The sequence below is a fragment of the Protopterus annectens genome, chromosome 10.part0, assembly GCF_019279795.1.
Source record: "Protopterus annectens isolate FY-2018-M chromosome 10.part0, PAN1.0, whole genome shotgun sequence".
In the NCBI taxonomy this organism is placed as follows: domain Eukaryota; kingdom Metazoa; phylum Chordata; order Ceratodontiformes; family Protopteridae; genus Protopterus; species Protopterus annectens.
The window spans coordinates 798,573,671-798,598,550 of NC_056744.1; positions in this window are offsets into that span (position 1 = coordinate 798,573,671).

Sequence of the window (24,880 nt, forward strand, 5' to 3'; positions counted from 1 at the left end):
ATATAATGGAAAGAAAGACATACATGTTTGGCCTGGAACTCCAGCTTCAATCCCACCACCGGGGAGGCTTCACTCCTTTCTTGCTGTAAGCAGTGAGGCCAGAAATATTGTGATGTCATTGGAGTGGTCATTGGTCATCTGCCACCATTGGCATCCCTACATGCAGGACCATGTCCAAGCTGGATCCTCTACAGGCATCGCAAGATCAGTTGCAGCCTTCAACTGCATTGATCATGTTGGTGAGGTCAGTCCTGAGCATTACTACAGATTTTACAGATATTTCTATGTTTTATATATATATATATATATATATATATATATATATATATATATATATATATATATATCAGATAGATGTTTTTATAACCATTTAGTAGCTGCTGTGACAAGTAGCTCATGGGGATAATAAAGTAGACATGGTAAATACTGTCCTATTAACTGTGGGTTGAATTCCCATGTTGTTAATATATTTGATAATGTGTATAACTGCCATAATTATGGTCTTTGTAGATGTACAAATATTTTACATCTAATGACATAATTTCACATAGCTACTGTTGTCATGCATCTCTGATGACTGTAGGCTGCAGATGACTGTGCATTTTGAAGTTTTCCATTATAGTACCACAGTATCACCTACTGCACCATTATACATTGGAATAAAAGCGCATATATAACTTCATTAATCGTTCGTTCCTCCTAAGAACGTACACAGACATGTTTAGTTAAGCTAAAAACAAATGCTTGTTTACTCATACGTTTTCAGTTAGGTGTTGATAGCTGTCATTTCTGTACAATAAAATGACCAATACATTTTTGCAGTTTCTGTATTTATTCATTCTCCACAGGACTTATAATAAACACCTGCAGTACCCATTTTCTAAAATGAAATCCCTGCTGACCCCTAGTCACAATGTTTTGATTTTTCAGGCTACTGAGTGTTAATACATTTTGGTGGATAATGCATACAGTTGTACTCATCCAATACTGTTAGTACCAGAAATATCAAGTTCTCATATGTCACTAGCTGTGGTGATTAAACAAATAACATTGTTTTTACTGTTGTAGTAATTGTATGGATGTGCATTCAGCAAATTATCATGCTGCCTGCCTCAGACGCTTGTCATATGCCTTGCCAATTGTCCACAATATTGTCAAATCACTTTCTCCTCATTTAACAATAACACTTTGTAGCTGTTCATATTAATCACTGAATGTAGATAGTCCACTCTCTTGATGTGAGCATTCATTATCTTATTACAAAGCTAATGACCTGGGTAGGAGTGTCTAAGCCTATAGAATTGTTAAACAAAGAATACTGATGTCTTGTTCATGAATAAGACATATAAGAACATGCATTTATGAGCAAACTCTGTCCATAATGGACATTTGTCAGTCCCTGTATAAATTGTTATCATAATCATATTCTGTTGTGCTATAATATTCATTGGACTGTTCTGCATGATAGTCATTTGCTTTTCTTTTTCTGCTGTGTTTTGCATTAATCTTGACAGAGCATGGGACCCTTGGACATTCTCCAATCAGAAGGTGATGATGAGTGCATGCCAGGCCACTGCCAGAGTCTTCTGAGGATGATGGTGACAATGATGATGATGATGACAAGGAGGAACCTGAACCCAGCCCTGGCTGAGCCATCATTACTGCACCCCAGAGGAGATGCCGATACAACTGGAATCAAGATGATTATTGGAAGGAGATCCATGAGATTGTGACTCTTTTGTTTTGAACACAGATGAGGGGCATGATGGGGTCCTTCTTTGAGGATACAGGACAGGCTATGTGGGATTCATTCAGGGAAGTAGCTCATGAGGTCATTCAGCAGTCTGAGCCCCATTAGCCTGGTCCCTTTGGTTATTAAGTATTGTCTGCGCACTCCACTTGTGTTTTGCTGCCACATGGTGATTGCCATTTCACTGATTGGACTGTATAAACAGTCTTGTGCATGTATACTATGTATCTGTCATGCATACATGTTATTGTCCTGTGATATTTACTTCTGTTTCTATGTGTGCATGACACATATTACCACATTACACTTTCCTCCTACATTCAACTGTCCATGCATTTTGGCAGTTAACCTGCAGCTAGTGCCGCAAGAGGTAACCTGTAAACGTGTTTTTCTGGGGCGACTGACAGACAACAAATGTTGTCCATATTCCATCACTAACACTGTGATATGCCTTGGAATTGTATTTTGCAATATAAGGTACATGCAACAGACAAATATGTCATTCCACATGTGTTTTAGATGGCAGTTGTCATGACGTTCCACTAGCATGATGTGGTGTTGTTTGTCATGGGATGTCAATACTCATGCCATGTGGAATCATATACAGGTATATCCCATCTGTGTGCAATCTTACTTTTCTGACTGTATCAAACAGCAATGCAGCATTAATCTATACACAGTGTTACAGATAACACATTTGTTAACAGTACATTATGCCGTGTTTGGTGTATGTAGCATTTCCACATCCATTGCGTACTGACATAAGTTTACACTTTCCGCAAATAGTTGTACACATTAACTGAATGTACATCCGTGTGTGTGTGTGTGTGTGTGTGTGTGTGTGTGTGTGTGTGTGTGTGTGTGTGTGTGTGTGTGCAATTAATAAGCTACATACTGACACACAAATGTACCTTTGACCTGAGCATTCACTGAGTTACTGCTGATATGCTGTAATGATGCTCACAGGAGTGTCCTCTGCTAAATAATGAGCATAGTGATTGACATACATCTACATTTTTTATTCAATATTTACATGAGAGTATATATGAATGTGCTATTCTTAGCTTGCTAACCTCTGCATGTTAATGTGAGATGACTGCACATTACTGTGAATGTGCGTTTTATATATGTCCAGTTCTGTGGACATCAGCAGTCAATCTGGCCATTTGACATTCATTTTCCATTTGGTTAACTATATTTCTGTTTCTACAGCACCCTGGGTGCTGTGCACATGCATTTGCATTGTCCTGCTTTTACCCTGATGTGGTCCCAAGTTGTTCAACTCCCTCCTACCTTCAGATTTATTTTTTTCAGATACAATTGCCTTTCTTGCAGTTACTGACCATTGTTATGTATTAATTTGACTTGAATATGTGCCAATTGTATGGCCATTTTACAATGCGGGACATGTGCATCCAAGTTGCTGGCTAATGCTTCAATATGTCCTTGTTCTCATTATTCTTGTGTGTTGTGTTACCCAGTGTAGTTTTTTCACAGCCATGCGCACAACCTGCTATATTTATTATGCTGTACTGTTACCTTTTTGAACAAATTATTACATCATTGGTGGCATGTATGTGTATCGACCTTGCTTTCATGTACATTCCATTTGTGCCACTGACAGACTTATGTACTCATCTACACCTTTGTGTTGCCTTTGACATGGCATTTGTGTGTGATATACCCACACATTGCATTACTTGTTTATTTGTGTTGTGTACACCTACTTGTGCATGTAGCAACCTTTGTTGCTCTGCTGCAGTATTTCTGTTTGGTCCTGTACTTGGTTGTTTGCCTTTCACATGCATGGTCGTAGGTTTGGGTCTATCCTCTGCTGGAGTTATGTAGTACTGCTAGACCTACAATTGCTAATCTGTGCTGTTGCTTGGCTTACACCTGCACTGCTGACAGACTAATTGGACATTTGCATATTTATCCAATGTGTACTGTGATCCTAATTTATTACCATAGAATACATATCTACCATTGGTCATACACATTCAGGTATGACTGCCACACAGTTTGTAAAATGCCATAACTTCATACTGCGTATGTAGGTATGTTTTTCTGCATTTCACCATGGCTGGTATGCATCCCCACCCTGTTTGGCAACTTTCCATTGCCAGTGTTGTGCAATGTGCCATCTGTGTAACTTACCTGTCCTTACAGTTTTTTTTCCATCCTTTGTCTGTCTTGTTTTGATCTATTTTTCTATGGGTATACCTGCTGTAATGTCCCTTCCTCTTTTCCTATGTCTACCTTCCTTCTATTCTTAAAAAAAGAGGACTTTTCCCACCCCCCAAAAAATTGCCCACTCCCCTCTCACTTTCCCCCAGATTTTCCTATTCCAGCATCCCTCTTGTGTGTCCCTCTTCTTCCTCTATACCTACAGCTTCTTTTCTATCTCACACTTTCTGTGGGTATGTGCATTACTTATCTTACCCACACAAGTCCCAAACCTATTGTTAGCAAATGTTAGTTGTGGCTATGTCACCTTGATTGCCCTTCGCCTTTCATTTTATCCATAAGTCCAAGCTGCCATATTTTATTAATACATGTGTTGCAGAGATATTCATAGTTGTCTCTAAGCTTACTGGAAAGAGTGTTTTTATATATATATATATATATATATATATATATATATATATATATATATATATACATATATATATATATATTACACATACATTGCAGCTTTGAAGCATGTATTTTATGTTAGTGGATGAATTACAGAAATATCCAGAGTTGTCTGTGATGTTTCTGGGTCTATTCCTGAAAATATATGTTATGAATGTCATATGGCTTACATCGGGATAGGTGGTATTTTTTTTTTAATCATAACAGAGTCAGTTATATTTTGTAGTTGTCTTTAACTTTACTGCACAGATTCTGTTATTTATATATATATTTATATGCGTGTGTATAACTATCAGGATGCTTGAATTGTGATCATCTTTCTGTAACTTTGTTACTGTACACCGTGATTGGACAACCATTTCTCATTACTTATGGGTTACTTGTGGATTTGTTTAGTGCTCCATTGATATTGTGATACTCCATTGTGTGCCGAGCTATTCGGAGTTTGTTGTAGTATATGTATGTATAACAACATTATCCACATTTCATGCTGATATCAGCAAAATGCACCGGTTTCCACGATCTTTACTGAATCCAGCCCAATATTTATTGTATTTAAGTTATAATAATGTTCTTAACTGAATATATTATAACAGTTCACTTAAATAATATTTATTGTAATTTTGAGTTGGTTAGGTAAGAACTTTTTAACGTAACCTTCTTTTGTTTCCTAACATTTCTGAAATGATAGTAATTGGGACACAACAAGCTTTAAAAGTTGGCTAATTAGTAGAAAAATCAGTGGGATAATTATCTTGAATTCCATTAGTTTATGTATATTTGTCTGCAAAAAAGTATAAATACCTGCTTATTTATTTAAAATCCATATTTTTGCTGGTTATTTAATTGATAGAGGAAGCTAACTCTGGAGCATGATCAAACAGGTCATTCATATAAAATCTGTAATGTACAATGATCTGTAGCTTTAGATGTCCCATAAGGCTAAGTATGCATCTGGGATGCAATGTTATGCTGTCTTGCTTATTAGTTGGTGCCATGATAGTAAAGCATCTATTAATGAACATACTGGCTCCCGGAAAGTTACATCAGGCCTACACTCATGTATTGTTGTGAAATGAAACTGAACCCTGCAATAACATTCATGGTTTCAAGTAGAATTGTGAAATCTACTATAATAACTCAAAACTGATCTAGTTTTAGCCTGTTTATTGTTTTAATAATAATATCTAGTTGATTACTAGACAGGCCCACTAGACACACAGACAGTCCTTTTCAAGGGTGACCCAGGAACAATGCTTTTTTAAGCTTAAGGTCAAACATCAGGAAAATTATGGTTGAAGGAATCAAACCCTGTACCACTAGAACTACAGCTCACACTCTTAACCCACTGCACAGGTTAAGGATTCTGAGATGATATGCTGTCCAGTTCCCATTAGTGCGCTTCACTGTTAGAACTGAGAGGATTGTGAAATGCTGAAAACACTGAAGTATTACCACTGGACTATCATATAAATAAGTACACTCTGCAACTCAAAAACTGATCAAATATCTTATGTTAGATGACTTTTGAAAAAAAAGGCATCAAATGTGTATAGAAGTCAAATGTACAGTAGATTTACAAAATTAATTCCAGAGTATATTCAAAGCCGCATCCCACTAAACAAATACAGGACAAAGTATTGCCCAGATGAAAAACCATTATTTTTAATAATATTTAACATTCTGAACCCTTAATAGCATTACCTTTTTTAGAAACAGTTATGTGTTAGTAAGTAATCAGGTCATCCATCTTCCCACTCAGTGTGCTAGCATCATTAGCACACCAGACCTTTTGGCAGAAAATTTTAAACAATGGTTTCAGAAATTCAACCTTTACAGTATAACTTCTGATATAGCTGGAAAGAATAAATAGGTATACATTCCAGCTTTCTTTCACCTGGCTGAAGATGGTGCTATTTAGATATTTAATACATTTAATCTTGCTAAAGAAAGTATACTGATTTGGCTGTGATTAAGACACAAAGTCTTGCTGGCTGTTTACTGCTGATCAAAGTCTGGTTATTACACAGAGGTTTGCATGACTGCCCCTACAGCCTGTTTAAGGCACTGAGCCTTGCAACTGCACACTAATAAAGATATATACTTTGCAGCGCAATACAACTTTACTTTTAGCACAGTTACTATTAAAAAACTTCTTATAGCAAACAAGTATTACTGTTACAGCTTTAGGCTTTACTGTTTAAAGTTTGCTTCACAATCAGTATGAATGATATTCTCATATACAATACCTCAGAACAAGTGGGTTCCTACAAATACCTCTAACACAACTTGATTTTTACAGTTTTTTTATACTTTTCTTGGATCCTGTTTTTCTTCTTTTTGGACTTTGTATGGAAACATCTGTTTGCTGATGCTTGTATTTTAAACTTGTTTTTTAAGGAAATATCTTGTGGGAAAGCACGTACAAATATTTTTTTCTGCTGACTACGTCCATTCATCTGTGAGGGAGTACATCAAGCTTTTTCTAATAAACGTGTTTTTAAGGAAACATCTTGTAAAAAAGCACATACTGCTGATTTTATAAAACAAAAATGTCCATTCATCTGTCAACATCTTTGCTGATACTGTGGGAGAACATGTTTTTGAGAAAACAGCTTGTAAGAGAGCACGCACTGCTGATTTTGTAACAAGCATGTCCATTAATAGATGTTCCTTGTTTTTCAAAATACAGTCAGAGCTATGTCACATAGTATGGATGCTCATTACATATTGCTAAGCCCTATTCCTACATTTAAGCAAGCTTTTATTGTATGCCTTATTTATTTTGCATAGGATCATAGGACATTACTAGACTTTTGGCCCTGAGGCCCTTATAAGCCTATGATGCTTAAACACAAGCAGTCCAACTGTGCAGAAAATTTCTTTAATTCTGGTACCTCGGCCTTCGCCTTCTCATGGAATACATTATAATTCAAACAACACCCCTTTTATAACACATCTTCAAAACATTTGCATAAGTAATTGACTCAATAAAACAATTAAACATTTTTAGTCAATTTTTAACCAAACCTTACTTTAACCAACAATATTTTTTCATGTGAAGTTTCCAGCTTCACCTTTAAAATTTCATACTTCACCTCATGTATAAAATATGTATTGTGTATTAAATATACTAATATAATTTTTTATAATTTATCTTCCATGACAAACACTTTTACATTTTTGATACAAAAATTATATATGATGATGTAATAGTTATATTTAATACACTCCAAACCGTTGTGCATTTAATATGTTTAAACACAAATATTACCTTGTGTAATTTTTACACTTCCAAATTCATCCCATTTGGAAAATGAATGAAATGTATGAAATTTTAAAGGTGAAGTTGGAAACTTCACATGAAAAAATATTGTTGGTTAAAGTAAGGTTTGGTTAAAAATTGACTAAAAATGTTTAATTGTTTTATTGAGTCAATTACTTATGCAAATGTTTTGAAGATGTGTTATAAAAAGGGTGTTGTTTGAATTATAATGTATTCCATGAGAAGGCGAAGGCCGAGGTACCAGAATTAAAGAAATTTTCTGCACAGTTGGACTGCTTGTGTTTAAGCATCTTTGGTATTTTTGGATTTTTTGAATTTTTGGAGTGTGTTTTGGCCCTTATAAGCCTAGCCAAGAGTTTAGCCCAAGCATAGACAAATCAATACCTGATGCTCCTGTCCAGCAGGGACACAGGTGGAATTCCAGGGATGTATTTTCTATTTTCGATCCAGTTATTCAGATTGTGCTTAAATAGGGATAAAGAGGTACTCAGCTTGACGTGAAGAGGGAGTCTATTCCATAGATGGGGGAGTGTCTGTGCACAAATCTGTCCCACCAACAAGTCCTATTGATGTCACAGATCAGGTTTAGGCCACCTGTGCGGGTTACTCGAGTGGAGTCCATAATGCTCTCAACAGTAACCATGAAAAGTTAGCATATCAGGATCCAACTCAAAACAACCCAAAATAAGTATATCCAAATACGCTGATCCAGAACACTAGGACTCCACAAAAAGTAGTATTTATTGTAAAATCACAGATTTAGCGCTTTCATCAACTCAAAATGTTGACTTCATCAGAATACTTTAAACCTACCAATAGTCCATTTTATACTGTTGGATTTTGGCACCAAAAAGTCTAAACCAATCTCCACACAGTAGTAAATTTAAAGACATAATTTATGCTAAAAAATCAGATTCAATGCTTAATTAACAAGCTTCATCTTCAAAGTGAATAGATGTAATATATAAATACTTCACAATTTCAACATTCCTATAAAACAAAATAATTAATGCATATAAAAAACATACAATAACATATATTCTATAATATCTAATATGCTCATATTTATAGTTTAGCAAGTAATATAGGTTTAATAGGTATACTGTCATTCAAGCCTGGGACATTAGTGGCATCTAAAAGTAACTGCCACTTAACTTCTTTTTCTCCTAATATTACTTTTATATTACCTCCCCTGGGAGTGATATACACCTGTTCCAAAATTGCAAACTTGAAATTATGACATTCTCTCTTGTCAGCAATATGCCTAAATAGAGCATTGTTGATGTCCTTCCTTTTTATGCAGTATAAATGATCGTATATTCTGTTCTTAAACAACTTTTCGGTCTTCCCTATGTAATATCCAGGACATGTCATACATTTCTCTAAATAAATAATATATTTAGTGTTGCAGTTACCTGGTTTGAAAATGATAATAGTTCTATTCACATTCTCCAAAATCAAACTCTCAATTTCTAAAATGTAACTGCAATAACGGCAATTTCCACACTTACGTGTGTATCCTATCTTTTTCGATTTTCTCATACTAACATAATTCATCTCCAAGTTACATTTGATATTCCTGTCCATTTTAAATACAAATGTTGGTGTGTCCTCAATCATGTGACTAATGTCTTCATCAGCCTTTAAAATATTCCAGTTGTCCTTTAATATATGCTTAACCTTCTCTGCACAAGGACCATATTTCACTACACATGCTCTGCTAAACTTAGAAACATTATCAGAGTTTGAAATAGTCACCATCTGTGATTTTCCCTTACCAAATAAAGGTTTGTATTGGTTGTTCCATTCTTTGATGACAAACTGTGCAACATCATCTATTAAGCCCTTCGGATAACCTCTCTCCATAAATAAGGAGCTAATAAATTGTATTTCCTGAACCATATCTTCATAGCAAGAAGTCATCCTTGCTGCTCTTATACACTGTCCCTTGAAGATGTTGTGTTTAAGCTTCTTAGGATGGTTGCTAACATATTCTAAATAATTATTACTGAAAGTTTCCTTCCTGTAAATTTTAGATTTAAACCCTATAGAGGTATTTAAAATTAGGGTATCTAAATAAGCTATACTCTCAGTCTGAACATTGTGTGTAAATTTCAAATAGGTGCTAGTGCCATTTAAATAACTAATGAAGGCTTCCACAAGATCTAGGGGGGCATCCTATAAAAATGAAGGTATCATCCAAAAATCTTGTATACAATTTGATATACTTCAAATATTGACTATTAAATACATTTTCTTCCTCCCAGTCTATCATCACCAGATTGGCAAAAACTGGGGCACAAGCAGCACCAATGGCAACTCCCCTGATTTGTTTGTAATATTCTCCGTCATAAAAAAATAAAATTACTGTCCAAGATAATAGACATACACTCAACTATCAAATTTGTTGGATCGCCTCCTAGCTTTGCATATTTTGTAATACTTCTATGAAAACTTTCCAGTCCTTCCAATTTAGGTATGCAGGAAAAAAGGTCAACAACATCTATATAGTGATGAAAATAAGATCTTTCTTCCATATCTCAGCTGTAATTCAACCTAAAAAGTCCCATGAATCCTTTAAGACATGGGGTATATACTCGCAGATGTGTTTTAACCATCTGTCTATGGCAGTGCCTATGTTAAATGTTTTGGACTGGCTACCAGATATTATCGGTCTAAATGGGGGGTTACTTAAATTTTTGTGGACCTTAGGAATACCCACTATAGTAGCTTGTTTAGGAAAGTCCACCTTCATGAACTTATGCTCTTCCAGGGTGATTCTGTTATCTAATAGGTATTCCTCAAGGTACATATCAATTCGTCTGTATGAGATATGGATTTCATTAAGAGAAACAGTCTCATAATTGCCTGTGTGTTGTAAAATCTCATACATTTTATTGATATACTCATAATTATCATATATCACAATTCCTCCACCCTTATCCGGTTTCATAATTCTGATACTATCATCTTGTTTAAGCTGTTTTAACATAACAAGTTCAGCTCGTGTCAAATTGTTTCTTGGTTTACTACTAGAGCTGTCCTGCCAAAGCTTGTACAATTCCTTAGTTACCACTTTCTCGTATGTAACTATATTAGGATGAGCTGGTGGTACAAAATAACTTTTCTTCACTAACATATTAGGTGTTGTAATAGTTTTTTTAACTTTAAAAAAATTGCCAAGTTTAATTTTCTAAGAAATAACTTTAACTCAATAAGAGTGTCCACAATATCAAACCTGGACATTGGTATAAATTTCATTCATCTTGAGAAAAGTTTGATATGCTCTTTTTCTATTTTTAAATTTGTGTAATTATACACATTAAACTTGTCCATGCTACTAAAAACTACATTCTCTAAAGTTGTCTCTGTTATCTTGTTAGTAGTTACCTTTTCTGAATGTTGCTTAACTATTTGTTCCTTTAGTCTGTATAATTCCTTTCCCGTTTGTCCTTGTACCAATTTAGTTTCCAAGGAGGGTGTTGGTATTTTTCTGAACCCCCATAAAAATTTGCCTTATCATCCTGCCTATTATACATTCGGCCTCTACTGGCTCCCTTATCTTGCCTGTTGTGAATTTCGTCATCGTAAGCATTAGAACCAGGTTTCTCCCTATTTTCCTTCCAAGAATAAACCTTATTAGTGCTAAACTGTTTCAAATCCCGTTCTATTTCCTTGTTTTTCCTTTTAAAATTTTTTTCAGACTTCATTTCAGTATTCTTTAACTGTTCAGTATATAATGTTTCCCACTGTGGAAATATCAAATCACTTATAATAGCTGTATTCAATGCTTCAGTTTCAACTAATAAATGACATAATTTTTCGTCATTGTATTTTATAAGCATTTTGATATACTCAAACCCAAAATTGTTAAACAACATTTCAAAATCAATTTTCACTTTGTCCGTTAAATCAATACCCATGGGAACTTTAAAAATACATAACCCTACTGGAATAATTTTTAACTAAACATTTCTTAAGATATGCATTATCTAACTGCACACATTTAACAGCTCCAAGCTTTTTACCCAGCTTGTAAATCATGTCTTTCAAAGATATCCTGACTGTTATTAGAACGGATATTAGTCTCTGCATTGTGTTCGGAGATGTGAAAATCATATTCCGTTATAAGCAATGTGTTAAAATTATTGTTGTCATCATTATTATTCACTTGTTTAGTTGCATTCTTATTACCAGAAAGATTATTAACAGTACTTTGCCATTGATGGCTGTAAAATATGTCCGTATTGCTCTGGTTTTAGGTTTGGCTCCTTTAAGTATAAACTCCTCCTCCGAATTGTCATGTAATGAAAAGTCCAGTATAAATTCCCTTTCAGGACCTTTAGAATTATAGTTTGTTCTGACATTCCTATGAGAGGCAGAAGCATTTTCTGAGCCTGCTGAATTACAAATATAACCCTGACCATCCGGGATTTCGTCTGTCACATCACTTCCGTTTCCGTGATGGATAGAGTGTCTCAAGATATGCTCTCCGCTCGTACCCTGCTGTGTAATCAGTTCAATCAGTCGCATTACTTCACCCTTGAGAATGGCAACCTGCAACTGTAATTTAAGCATGTCATCACGTTTAAATGGTGAAAAAATAGATGGTAGGTCTTCCAAAGAGTCCATAATGCTCTCAACAGTAACCATGAAAAGTTAACATATCAGGATCCAACTCAAAACAACCTAAAATCAGTATATCCAAATACGCTGATCCAGAACACTAGGTCTCCGCAAAAAGTAGTATTTATTGTAAAATCACAGATTTAGCGCTTTCATCAACTCAAAATGTTGACTTCATTAGAATACTTAAAACCTACCAATAGTCCATTTTATACTGTTGGATTTTAGGTTCATAGGTTCATACAAGGCTATCTGCCCTAGGGCATTTATAAGCCTAGCCAGAGTTGTGTGGCTTTCACCACCCCTTAGGTTGAAGAATACTATGCCCATTAGTTTGCCGTGCCTCTGTCCAGCAGTGATACAGAGATGATCCCCAGGGTAAACCTACGATCTCCCATCCACTGGTCAAGATTCCTCTTGAACAGAGCCAGCGAGGTGCTCTGTCTCACATGGACCAGGATTCTGTTCCACAGCATAAGGAGTCTCTGGGTGATGAATCTGTCCCTCCAGCACGTCCTATTTATATCCGTGTTGAGGTTTAAGTCTCTTGCTCTTGTGGCTCTGGTGGATTTGGATTTTTTGAGCTGGAGCATGTCCATTAATTCCGGGTTGGACATGGCCTTGTATGTCAGGCACAGGTCACCTCTGAGCAGACGGTATGCGACTGAATAGAGCTGGAGTTTCTTCAGTCGGGCAGCATATGGCATATTTTTGAGCCCCTTTATCCTTTTGGTGAGGAACTTTTGGGGTCTTTCCAATTGCTGCAGGTGTCGGGTAAGATACATTCCAAATGGGGCATTGTACTCAATCATTGGTCTGATAAGTGAAGAGTACAGGAGAACAATGACCTCCCTTGATCTGGATGTGAATCCCTTCATAATCAGGTGGGCAATGTAGAAGGTCCTCCTAACCACTTTGGCAATGTGAGTGTCAAATAAAAGGTTACTGTCAACTTGGGTCCCCAGGTCCCTGATAACCTCTTCTGTGCTTAATGGATTGCCACCTATGTGGTAACTTGGGGTTACCTTGTTTTTACCAAAGGGTATGATTATACATTTTTTGGCGTTTAGCTTAAGGCCATGGCTCTGGCACCAGTTATCCATTTCTATGAGACCTCTCTGAAGGATATCTGTGTCTGATGGATTTTCAACTATGGCGCCCAGTTTGCAGTCATCTGCAAACTTTGTCAGCCACAATCCTCCTATGTTTGCCTGCACTTCTGAAAAGTAGATGCCGAACAAGAGGGGGCCCAGGACTGAGCCCTGTGGGACACCGCTTGTGACCGGCTTGGAGTCTGACATGGCTGGGTTCTGTCCTTGAGCCAGTTTGCAACCCATCTTGTGACATATGGGTTTACATTTAAGCTGGTGAGCTTTTCTATGATACCCGAGTGGGGTATTGTGTCGAAAGCTTTTGCAAGGTCAAGGTAGGCTGTGTGAACTGCCTTACCCTCATCAATGGGCTTGGTGACTGTTTCAAAAAAGTCGACCAAGTTCAAGAGGCATGATCTGCCCTTGACAAAGCCGAATTGGGCAGGATCCAATGTCTGTAGGTCCCCTATGTCTTTATTTATGAGTTCTATTATGATCCTCTCCATAGCTTTGCAGACCAGGCTTGTTAAGCTTATAGGGCGGTAATTACCAGGGTCCATAGAAGCACCGCCTTTGTGGAGTGGGACCACAGTTGCCGTATGCCACTCTTTGGGTACGTATCCTGTGGTAAGGCTAAGATTAAACAGCAGCCTTATGTGTGGGTTTAGTTCCTCATTGAGTTCATGTAGCACACAGCTGGGGACAGCATCCAGTCCCATTTAGAGAGAGCAGCTCTCACCTGGGCATTTGAGATGACTGGGAGGCTACACTCTGCTGGGATAGATATTTCTCCTTTTGGAGGGGAGGGAGGGGAGAAATTTTCACTGAACCTGTCTGCCAGTATGTTTGCAATGTCTGTGGGTTCAGTGATTTTTGTATCATTTTGGACTAATTCTGAGCATATCTGGGAGTTTCCACCCAGATTTCTAACATAGCTAAAGAAGGCCTTATGATTGTCTTTTGAGTCCTTGGCGATTTTTCTCTCAAAGTTGGCCTTGGATGATTTTATGAGTGATCGTAGTTTTTTACTAGTATTGATCATAGATGTCTTCCCTTTTAGGGATTTTGCTCTATCTTGTAGTAGCTTTCTCCTCTTGTTGTAAAGTTTGTTTATGGCTGGGGTCCACCAGATCGGGCGCTTGCCTTTGGTGGAAAGGGTCTTGATTTTATTTGGGATTGCTTGATCCATGCAATCCTGGAGGTGCTCGTAGAAAGCATTTGTAAGGGATTCAGCAGCGTGGGTTGTGGTTTCCAGTGGCTCAGGGGCCTTGAAGGATACCACACCAGTCTTAAGAAGTGTGAAGTTGGCTTTTGAGAAGTTCTTCACTGTGGTCTTTTTGTTGGGGGTGGGATGTGGATCTCCAGTGAGATTAGTTTATGGTCTGATCTCACCAATGAGGGATATACTTCCGGTGGAGCATTTTGTCCCCATGTTTGTGATGATCAGGTCTAGTATATTTTCACCTCTTGTGGGAATGGTGACAAGTTGTTCCATAGCATTTGAGTTTATGAACTCCAGGAACCTTTGGGCTAGGGTATTGGGGCTTGAGTAATGTTCCCAGTCTATGTTTGGGTAGTTGAAGTCACCCAATATGATGGTGTTTGGAGAGACATTTATACTCTCCAGTGTCTTCAGGAAGGCTGTGTGGGGTTCCTGAGTTTGAGAGGGTGGCCTGTAACATTTCACAAACTGTAGAGCAGTTTTGCCTATGGTTAATTGCACCTGAATGGTCTCTGATGCTTCGTGAGTTGCCACCAGCCTGGAGGTGTGGGTATCCTTGATGAATATGGATACACCCCCTTCTTTTGTGGTACGGTCCGGGTTTTGGGGCCGGAACGCATGATATGAGGTAAAACCTGATAGTGCTGGGGTGCTCTCAGGAGCCTTGAACCAGGTTTCAGTCACAGCACAGACATCGATGTTCTCCATACTGAGGAGGGCTTCGAGGGCGTGCATCTTGAGATTTAGACTTCTGGCATTGAGCAGCATTACCCTTAGTTTTTCCATTATTGTTTTCTAGGGCGGTGGGTTTAGAATTTGAGCCTTGTCTAAAAGGCACTATGGGGGTGGCAAGAGCCTTTGCCAATATCCGGAAACCCAGGGTGACAGGTGCAAGCCATCCCTTGCGAGCAGCGTGGCTTGTCAAGCATGTCATTCCAGGCAGACAGACATTGGATCCCCTTAGAATGACACCAGAAATTAAGCCAATTATTAAAACTGATCATTTTGTCTCTGTATTGTGGCATCATTCTTGGTGAAGGTAGGATACTGCTCAGGGTCAGGGTCATACCAGCCTGGGCTACATAATCTGAGAGCTCCTTTATGTCTCTTTTCATGTAGTCCAGGGAGGTACGTCTCAGGTCATTCACACCGGCATGGACAATGACTGAGTCATACTTGTACTTGCTGTGGAGTGACCTGAGTGCTTGTGTTATGTGGCGGATTCTAGCGCCCGACAGGCAGCTTACTGTGACCCTCTCCTTGTTCAGTCTGGTGAGTGGGACGTCAGTGTGTCTGACTATGGAGTCACCTATGACAAGTGTGTCTGGCATTGTGCTTGGCCTTAAGGGCTGTGACTGATTTGCACACTGACTTTGTGATCTATGTGTTGCTTGTGTTATGTCATGAGGTGGCAGTTGTTTGGGTGTCTGCTTTGGAGGCCTCTGCTGTTTTCGTAGATTTTTGATCAGTGCCTCTGAGTATGTCTTTGTGTGTTTATGTGTTTGATTTGTAGTTGTGATAGTTATATGTGAGACTGGGTTTATGGTGTGTGTGGTTACCTTCTCCTCCTGTCTGGTTTTGCCAGTCCTGAGTTGAGAGAGCTCAGCCTCCAGTTTGGCTATATAGTTGCATCTCTCGCATGTATTTGTGTTTTGTGGGAAGAGGAGAGGGTTGTCTGTGTACATGAGGCAATTGTAACATTGCCTCAATATTCCCAGATTCACCAGCTGAGCAGGAGAGGACGCTAGCAACTGACCCTTTGACATGCTAGAAGAAATGAAAAAGTTTGCTGTGTAACTGAGTCAGAAAGGACCTATAGGGAAGTGGGTACTCAAGGGGGTTTTAAGCTAGTGAAATACTTTGTATAATATAGAAGTGCTTTACCTGACTAAAAATGCTTTTGGAACAAGTGCTGTGCTTTACAGATAGAGAATAGACTGTTTAGATTACAAGTAGATTGGGGCCAAAAAGTCTAAACCAATCTCCACATAGTACATTTAAAGACATAATTTATGCTAAAAAATCAAATTCAATGCTTAATTAATCAGCTTCATCTTCAAAGTGAAAAATAGATGTAATATATAAATACTTCACAATGTCAACATTCCTATAATACAAAAGAATTAATGCATATAAAAACATACAATAATATATATCCTGTAATGTCTAATATGCTCATATTCATAGTTTAGCAAGTAATATAGGTTTAATAGGTATACTGTCATTCAAGCCTGGGAAGTTAGTGGCATCTAAAAGTAACTGCCACTTAACTTCTTTTTCTCCTAATATTGCTTTTATATTACCTCCCCTGGGATTGATATACATCTGTTCCAAAATTGCAAACTTGAAATTATGACATTCTCTCTTGTCAGCAATATGCCTAAACAGAGCATTGTTGACGTCCTTTCTTTTTATGCAGTATAAGTGATTGTACATTCTGTTCTTAAACAACCTTTCGGTCTTCCCTATGTAATATCCAGGACATGTCATACATTTCTCTAAATAAATAATATATTTAGTGTTGCAGTTACCTGGTTTGAAATTGATAATATTCTTGTCCATTTTAAATACAAATGTTGGTGTGTCCTCAATCACATGACTAATGTCTTCATCAGCCTTTAAAATATTCCAATTGTCCTTTAATATACGCTTAACCTTCTCTGCACAAGGACCATATTTCACTACACATGCTCTGCTAAAGTTAGAAACATTATCAGAGTTTGAATTAGTCACTATCTGTGCTTTTCCCTTACCTAATAAAGGTTTGCATTTGTTGTTCCATTCTTTGATGACAAATTGTGCAACATTATCAATTAAGCCCTTCGGATAACCTCTCTCCATAAATAAGGAGCTAATAAATTGTATTTCCTGAACCATATCTTCATAGCAAGAAGTCATCCTTGCTGCTCTTATACACTGTCCCTTGAAGATGTTGCATTTAAGCTTCTTAGGATGGTTGCTAGCATATTCTAAATAACTATTACTGAAAGTTTCCTTCCTGTAAATTTTAGATTTAAATCCTATAGAGGTATTTAACATTAGGGTATCTAAATAAGCTATACTCTCAGTCTGAACATTGTGTGTAAATTTCAAATAGGTGCTAGTGCCATTTAAATAACTAATGAAGGCTTCCACAAGATCTAGGGGGCATCCTATAAAAATGAAGATATCATCCAAAAATCTTGTATACAATTTGATATACTTCAAATATTGACTGTTAAATACATTTTCTTCCTCCCAGTCTATCATCACCAGATTTGCAAAAACTGGGGTGCAAGCAGCACCCATGGCAACTCCCCTGATTTGTTTGTAATATTCTCCCTCATAAAAAATAAAATTACTATCCAAAATAACAGACATACACTCAACTATCAAATTTGTTGGATCACCTCCTAGCTTTGCATATTTTGTAATACTTCTATGAAAACTTTCCAGTCCTTCCAATTTAGGTATGCAGGAAAAAAGGTCAACAACATCTATATAGTGATGAAAATAAGATCTTTCTTCCATATCTCAGCTGTAATTCAACCTAAAAAGTCCCATGAATCCTTTAAGACATGGGGTATATACTCGCAGATGTGTTTTAACCATCTGTCTATGGCAGTGCCTATGTTAAATGTTTTGGACTGGCTACCAGATATTATCGGTCTAAATGGGGGGTTACTTAAATTTTTGTGGACCTTAGGAATACCCACTATAGTAGCTAGTTTAGGAAAGTCCACCTTCATGAACTTGTGCTCTTCTAGGGTAATTCTATTGCCTAACAGGTATTCTTCAAGGTACATATCAATTCATCTGTATGAGATATGGATTTCATTAAGAGAAACGGTCTCATAATTGCCTGTGTGTTGTAAAATCTCATACATTTTGTTAATATACTCATAATTATCATATATCACAATTCCTCCACCCTTATCCGGTTTCATAATTCTGATATTATCATCCAGTTTAAGCTGATTTAACATAACAAGTTCAGCTCGTGTCAAATTGTTTCTTGGTTTACTACTAGAGCTGTCCTGCCAAAGCTTGTACAATTCTTTAGTTACCACTTTCTCATATGTAGCTATATTAGGATGAGCTAGTGGTACAAAAGAGCTTTTCTTCACTAACATATTAGGTGTTGTAATAGTTTTTGTACCTTTAAAAAAATTGCCAAGTTTAATTTTCTAAGAAATAACTTTAACTCAATAAGAGTGTTCACAATATCAAACCTGGGCATTGGTATAAATTTCATTCCTCTTGAGAGAAGTTTGATATGCTCTTTTTCTATTTTTAAATTTGTGTAATTATACACATTAAACTTGTCCATACTACTAATAACTACATTCTCTAAAGCTGTCTCTGTTATCTTGTTAGTAGCTACCTTTTCTGAATGTTGCTTAACTATTTGTTTCTTAGGTAGTCTGTATAATTCCTTTCCCGTTTGTCCTTGTACCAATTTTGTTTCCAAGGAGGGTGTTGGTATTTTTTTGAACCCCCGTAAAAAATTTGCCTTATCATCCTGCCTATTATACATTCGGCCTCTACTGGCTCCCTTATCTTGCCTGTTGTGAATTTCGTCATCGTAAGCATTAGAACCAGGTTTCTCCCTATTTTCCTTCCAAGAATAAACCTTATTAGTGCTAAACTGTTTCAAATCCCATTCTATTTTCTTGTTTTTCCTTTTAAATTTTTTTTTCAGACTTCATTTCAGTATTCTTTAACTGTTCAGTATATAATGTTTCCCACTGTGGAAATATCAAATCACTTATAATATCTGTATTCAATGCTTCTGTTTCAACTAATAAATGACATAATTTTTCGTCATTGTATTTTATAAGCATTTCAATATACTCAAACTCAAAATTGTTAAACAACATTTCAAAATCAGTTTTCACTTTGTCCGTTAAATCAACACCCATGGGAACTTTAAAAAAAGTAACCCTACTGGAATAATTTTTAACTCTAAACATTTCTTAAGATATGCATTATCTAATTGCACACCTTTAACAGCTCCAAGCTTTTTACCCAGCTTGTAAATCATGTCTTTCAAAGATTTGCCAAAGTTTTTGCCAATCTGGTGATGATAGACTGGGAGGAAGAAAATGTATTTAACACTCAATATTTGAAGTATATCAAATTGTATACAAGATTTTTGGATGATACCTTCATTTTATGGGATGCCCCTCTAGATCTTGTGGAAGCCTTCATTAGTTATTTAAATGGCACTAGCACCTATTTGAAATTTACACACAATGTTCTGACTGAGAGTATAGCTTATTTAGATATCCTAATTTTAAATACCTCTATAGGGTTTAAATCTAAAATTTACAGGAAGGAAACTTTCAGTAATAGTTATTTAGAATGTGCTAGTAACCATCCTAAGAAGCTTAAATGCAACATCTTCAAGGGACAGTGTGTATGAGAAGCAAGGATAACTTCTTGCTATGAAGATATAGTTTAGGAAATACAATTTATTAGCTCCTTATTTATGGAGAGAGGTTATCCGAAAGGCTTAATAGATGATGTTGCACAGTTTGTCATCAAAGAATAGAACAACAAATACAAACCTTTATTAGGTAAGGGAAAAGGACAGATGGTGACTAATTCAAACTCTGATAATGTTTCTAACTTTAGCATAGCATGTGTAGTGAAACATGGTCCTTGTGCAGAGAAGGTTAAGCATATATTAAAGGACAATTGGAATATTTTAAAGGCTGATGAAGACATTAGTCATGTGATTGAGGACACACCAACATTTGTATTTAAAATGGACAGAAATATCAAATGTAACTTGGAGATGAATTATGTTAGTATGAGAAAATCGAAAAAGATAGGATACACACGTAAGTGTGGAAATTGCTGTTATTAAAGTTACATTTTAGAAACTGAGAGTTTGATTTTGGAGGATGTGAATAGAACTATTATCAGTTTCAAACCAGGTAACTGCAACACTAAATATATTATTTATTTAGCGAAATGTATGACGTCCTGGATATTACATAGGAAAGACGGAAAGGTTGTTTAAGAACAGAATATATGATCACTTATACTGCATAAAAAGAAAGGATGTCAACAATGCTCTGTTTAGGCATATTGCTGACAAAGGAGAATGTCATAATTTCAAGTTTGCAATTTTGGAACAGGTGTATATCACTCCCAGGGGAGGTAATATAAAAGCAATATTACGAGAAAAAGAAGTTAAGTGGCAGTTACTTTTAGATGCCACTAACTTCCCAGGCTTGAATGACAGTATACCTATTAAACCTATATTACTTGCTAAACTATGAATATGAGCATATTAGACATTACGGGATATATGTTATTGTATGTTTTTATATGCATTAATTCTTTTGTATGATAGGAATGTTGACATTGTGAAGTATTTATATACTGCATCTATTTTTCACTTTTAAGATGAAGCTGATTAATTAAGCATTGAATCAGATTTTTTAGCATAAATTATGTCTTTAAATGTCCTACTGTGTGGAGATTGGTTTAGACTTTTTGGCGCCAAAATCCAACAGTTTAAAATGGACTATTGGTAGGTTTTAAGTATTCTGATGAAGTCAACATTTTGAGTTGATGAAAGCGCTAAATCTGTGATTTTACAATAAATACTACTTTTTGTGGAGTCCTAGTGTTCAGGAAAATTGACTACTTGAAGTTGTTGAATGAGTGCTGTAGGCTAACCAGTGCATTGCTTTACTGTTTAAATTTAGTTTTAACTTTTAAAATAACTATTATCCTGCCAGCCCATTTATTTATTTTTATTATATTTTTATTTACCCGGGTAAAGAAAGCACGGATTAGAAATGACAACTGCAGCTATGTCTGGTTATATGTTACAGGAAAATCAAACACCGTAACCAGTAGTGAATAACAAAATGTAACGGTGTGTAGACAGAGAGAGCTAAATTATTGGAAAAAAATTTAGCATTAAAAATATACATAACTGGAAAAGGATTGTCGTCATATTGCATCATTGCAAAAGAATTGGCCCAACATAAAGAATGTGTTTAATGAAAACATTTAAAATATGTTGCAAGGTTCACTGTATGGTGGCAGCAATGCAAAAGTACAGTCATTCATTATGTTTTGAGTTTGGGGATAGCTCTATCCCTTAACAAATATAGCTATATCTCTCCTTTTCAAAAGTCATCATTTTTAACAGCTTTGTGTCATTAGGGCATACCATGCCTCTCAATGCCCAGATTGTTGCAAAATATCCAGCTTTTTGCCTCATATTTTTAGTCTGTCTCTCATAAAGTTTGTGGTTTTCTTGCAAATCATTGAGGATTGATGTAAATAAATTGTACAAATTAATGACAGACATTTGAGTTTCAGACTTCACATCCCTTGAAAAATACATAATTCAAAAACTGTTATTCTAGCAACTTTATAAGTTTATAGGAGCAGTATTTAAAATCTGTTCTTATTTTTCAGCCTTTGTCCCCTACCCATTATTTCTGGCTTTGTCCAGATTTCTTGCACTGAGAAGTTGAGAGGTATGACTATCACCATACCCTGCAACTTGGGCATTGACTGTGCACATTTCATATCCCCAACATTTTTGAATAAACACATTAATGCATAATATAGGCACCAACACCACCACTACAGAAAATATCAAAACAGCAACAGCCATGTATTTATTCCAGTTAAATGCCAGTTAGTGCCAATCAGTCAAAGAAATGTGTGAAAGGCAGGACAGTCTTGGAGACCTCATTAAGTAATCATTTCTTCAACATTACAGACTTACAGTGCTGGTGATAGCAACCCTTAGTGTTGCAGCACTAAAACTGTTGCTAGCATTTGTTAAAATACACAGAAATCTTCAGATGCTTTAAAAATCTACCAAGGTGGACCTTGCTAATAATTCTCAAGATCTCCCCTTGGGGTTACCAGCCCCGTAAGAGGGCTGACAATAAGCCATGCCTCACCTCCCCACTTATACCTTCTGCCTTTATATGAATACTGTGACAACCTAAACCTTCCAATCTCTACCTATCGGAGCAGGCAGAAATGAAAAGAATACACTTTGTGGGGACAGGACATTCATTCACAACTTCCTCCTTCAGTACAGTCATCCTTGTGGGCCAGCTGGACCCTTCCATATTCTTTACTTGCCCTGACACCATGCTGTCTCTGTCCTCTAAACTCAGTGATTACTGAAATACCCCTTGATTTTGTAGTCCTTCTGCCAAATGCATCTCGTATACTTCTATCCTCTTCTCAACACAAAAAAACACGCCATCTCCTTTGCTGATAAATTAACTCCAGCTTGTTGATATCAGATGGACTATATGTACTTCCTGTCACTAACTTAGATATAAAATGTTGATTCTATACCTAATCATTTCTGCTGTTTGAATAGCCTGGCTCTTTGTCATTTCAGTCTTTGCACCTTCTCAGATCATACCATTAAGGTCTGTCACCATCTTTGCTTTGAATCCACTTGCCTTAAAAGCTGTACTAACTAGCTGATTGATATATGGCATACATTGTTACCCTCCATATACAAAAATACTGTGTGGATGGCCCAAAAATTTCAGCACCATTCTAGCTCATACCTTAGCTGTGACCATCTCAACCCACTGCTTCTAGTCATCTAGTTGCTTTTTGCAGTTGCTTCCTCTTATTGAAGATTTCACCTTGTGCAACCAACATTTTAAAGTAATAATGACCCATGATGATCCATGCTTTAGTTCTGGAGTTGGTCCTGGATCTGTAAAGAAACTCTTTATTTTATTTTATATTTATTTATTACTTGTGTTTGCATACTGGGAAAGTTCATCTGGGTTGCACTACCTCCTTTTCAGGGGAGGCCTGGACAGAAAACAACAAAAAACATTTTTTTACAATAATTATAGTTACACAATAGTGAAATAGTGACACATACATAAAAGATGGACACCCACTACTGATTGCAGAGATGTAAACAGTCAGGCTATTCAATTTTCTATTTTCTTGAGTAAACTGATGTACTTTTCCTACTCTTCTGCCTCCTGTCAATTCAGCCACTAATTTAAGATACTGCCCCCCATTCCCCTCACAGCCTGTTACAACTTGTTGAGTGAAACAAGATAAGTTAGGAGCAATTTTATTGTGCAAAAAGAGCACATCAGTTGGTAATATTTACTGATACTGGTGGATTGTAATGACAGAAGTTTAAGTGGCCTTTTATGGTTGAAATTTTCTGAAATTGATAGTTTTGTCATTATTGGTTCATACATTTTGTTTCATTGCTTACTAGAAGACTGTTCAAAACTACAAATTTAAAAGACATTCTAACAAGTGGTGCTGTATTATACAAGGAATATAATTGAATACAATCAAGTAGGTGAATCAAACAACGCATATATGTATGCATGGCCCTAAAAATGTGTAAGGAGCCTATGGTTTAAAAACAACCCAGAGGTAAGCTTAGCCCTCCATTGGCCAGATGCAAAATGAATGTGTGTTTTCATGCCATTTCAATGAATGTGAGTTTGAAGGGCAGATTTGTTTACTGCTTATGCTAAGTCTGTTTTTCTTGAGAGACTGTATTGTTTGTTTAGCAAATGGCTCAGTGTCTGTGCTATTTTATTTCAATTTCTGTAATCATTGTAGAAGTAAATAAGTAAACAGTATGTATGCTGACAGGTTTGAAAAGTGTTTATGGTAACTGAGGAGAAATAGCCAAGTAATGGAAAACTGGAGTGGATGGAGAGGGGGCTGCTGCTGGAGTGGCAGGGGGTTACAGACTATTCATTCAAGTAAAATAAAGCTCATCCCTGTCCATATTCAAATGCAACTTGGATCTAAGGATGGGTAACAGAAAATGTACTCCAGGATTGCCCCTCATGCCACTAATAGATAGAGGCAGTTCCTAAATGCGGCATCCCTTACATGTGTCCCCTCAAATTATCTATGGTATGATCACAGTTATTCTCAGTAGGGCTAATGTACAATTATCAGATATGGGACAGGAAAGACAAATCAGGAAATGCTAATTCAAACATCAAAAGGGAAACTGGCTAAGCTTAAAATGTCCTAAGTGAACCTAGGTTGTGGTAGTCGATAGTTTTTAAAATAATTGCCATTTTTAGATCACTAAGTGCCCCTCTCACCCCCCCCAGTCTTCAATAGCTTCTGACTCTTATGGGTCAAAGTAGGTGGTGTGCACTGTCTTCCCCTTATCCATGGCTTTGGTGACTGTCTCAAAAAATTTCACCAAATTTAATAGACATGACCTCCACTTGACAAAGCCCAACTGTGTGGGATTGAGTGTTTGGAGATTGTCAATG